This window comes from Echinops telfairi, unplaced genomic scaffold (genome assembly GCF_000313985.2).
Source record: "Echinops telfairi isolate 266 unplaced genomic scaffold, ASM31398v2 ScPeMD7_23;HRSCAF=83, whole genome shotgun sequence".
NCBI classification, from domain to species: Eukaryota; Metazoa; Chordata; class Mammalia; order Afrosoricida; family Tenrecidae; genus Echinops; species Echinops telfairi.
In genome coordinates, this window is record NW_022103920.1 from 31,244,339 (window position 1) to 31,246,838 (window position 2,500).

A 2,500-nucleotide genomic window follows, 5' to 3' on the forward strand; every position below is an offset into this window, starting at 1 on the left:
GAGTCAGCATGCTTTTTATTGATTTTAAAACATCTGCTATCTTTTAAAAGATTGTCGCACCTTCTTGATCAAATTATCAGGCTTAAAGGTCTTAAAAATGAACTAAAATGATAAATCACAGGTAATAGTTTTATTTATCAAATGCCCAATCCTATACTCTTGAAGAACGAATCCATTTCCCAGGTTCATTTTGAAAATAATCATTGAAAATCACAAATTATTAGCATTTAAGTGTGTATGTAAAGACTGTTTTGAAGGACTAACTTTAAAAGCACTGGCGGCAAGGCAGTGCTGACCAGATTGTTTTTAAACGTCATCACCTGAAACACCTTCAGAGCAGGATGATCTCATAAAACATTCAGAAAGATGATCTGACTTAATGAACGCTCAAAATGCAAGCTCGACTCTGCTCTGTAAAGCAATCAAGTTTTTAGCAACTATTATGACCTTAGTGACACAAACAATTAATCCTGCAAACCTAATACCAAAATAAAATTCTACATCTAATGCAGAATAATTTCTCAATGTAGTTAATCTAAAACAACATTTGAAATACGCTCCCTCCATATATTATACATTCTAGTATTTAGTACTAATTTTAGAAGATTAGAAAAAATAAAGGCAAGAGTAATTCACAAGTAGAAGGATTTTTTTTGCTACTAATTTTTCAGTGAATATAAAACAGCAGAGCTAGTAACAAAGACATGGCTACCACAAACCTATCCATTACATTAGACATTTAAAACTTTAAAGATAGTTCAGCTTTTTGAAATATTTCAATATTAATGAATTGAACATAGGGGAAACCTACCAGTTATAGTTTACCAATCTCTTACACTGACAATTCATATATCACTGAGTATTAGTCAGGATGTATTCTGAAGCATACACTGTTCCTCCTAAAAGGGTAACTGAACCTGCTCACCTTTAAAGGACTATAAAGTCATGGCAACGGAAATAAACACACTGTTTTCCAAAAGCACTAGTGTCGGCCAGAAGTTAATGACATCCGAGTTTACGCTGTTTACATCATTCATTACCTCACACGTTATCAATAACCATAATTAGTATACTACGTTAATAATAATTCCATTCTCTTATATGAAGAACTCTTCCATTTTCATAACACTATCTAGAGACAAATTTGTATATTATCTCCAATTCTACCTATGAATTAGTTGTAGTATTTCTCCTCCTTTTTTTTCCAGCTTCTATGAAAGATATTGACCATGCGAGACTTCAAAGCACTAAATGCAATGGTGTTATAGAAAGGGCACTAACCCTTTCTGATCTTCCAGGCCTATCCTTAAACACACTCAGAGCTGGACAACACAATAACAATAACAGTGTCTCACTATGTTACTCTAGCTAAACGCAACCCAGGGTGGAGAACACCTATACTCTGGAAAGGAAGTCATATTCTCATGTCTTACGTAGATGTCTAATGTAATCACTGTGTGGAGCATACTTAAAGAGGGTGCTCCAGAAACATGCAATCCCGGAGGGCAGTTTTCGGGTCATCTAAGAGGCATATCCTTTTGTATACTCTTATTAACTGTTGGCATAAACCAACTCCATAGACCAAAGTAAACTTCAAACACAGGCTATAAGCACACCTTATAGACTACATCATAAAACGCCTCTAGAGTATTAAAAATTAGCATAGACATGATTTCATTCTGTTTTCTGTTGATTGAAGATCTAATCAGAACTTTGAAGAGAAAGAAAATAACTCCTAACAGCCCTTTCAGACATTAACTGCTGGACTAAACCATTCATTTTCACTTGTTCTTGTTACTTTGCTTTATGCATGTGGTCGACTGACGTCTCAAACAAAATAGAGGCTGGGTATCAAGGCTAGGGACTAAGGGCAATCCATGGGGATATTACAGCACCCTACTGCTGTGAGTTTTGTTATCAATAACATTACAGGGGAAAAGAACTATCCAGGAGAATGTGTTTATTTTAAGTAATTTATAACATATCTAAATCTGTAGACTTGGATGCCATTTAATTTTTATGATAGTAAAAACAAAACTTCCCAATAATAATTGTCCATGAAAACAAATATAATTTATTCTAAAAATGGTGCACCTGTTCTAAGTATTAGCTCTAGCACTTTATAAAGATTATTCTTAAAATAATGCCCGATGTTTAAGATATTATTCAGCCCAGATGCTTTGAAAGGCAACTTTTAAAACTGTGACTGTTATTTGAAATAATGCTTTCTTGCATGATACTCCAGTGTGGTCATCTGCTCCAACTTTTGAGATGCAGTTTTCCTCTTAGAAACTACCTTCCAATGTCAATGCTAGCTCCCTTCAGTTAAAACAGTCTTTCAGTATAATCTATTCTATTTTCACTTAAAGTTTCTGGGTGGTTGGGTTGGTTTGTTTTTTTGTTTGCTTGTTTTTCAATGACAATCAGTCTAAATGTCATCTGGAGTTGTAAATAAATAACCTTCATGTTAAAATATAATCTTTGCAAAGAGGTATAGCCA

General features: G+C 34.0%; 1 protein-coding gene across 1 annotated transcript in view; it reads right to left on the reverse strand.

Moving 5' to 3' along the window:
- Positions 1–2,500, reverse strand: part of FOXP2 (forkhead box P2) — a 301,261-nt gene that overhangs the window by 287,479 nt on the left and 11,282 nt on the right. The window lies entirely within an intron of this gene.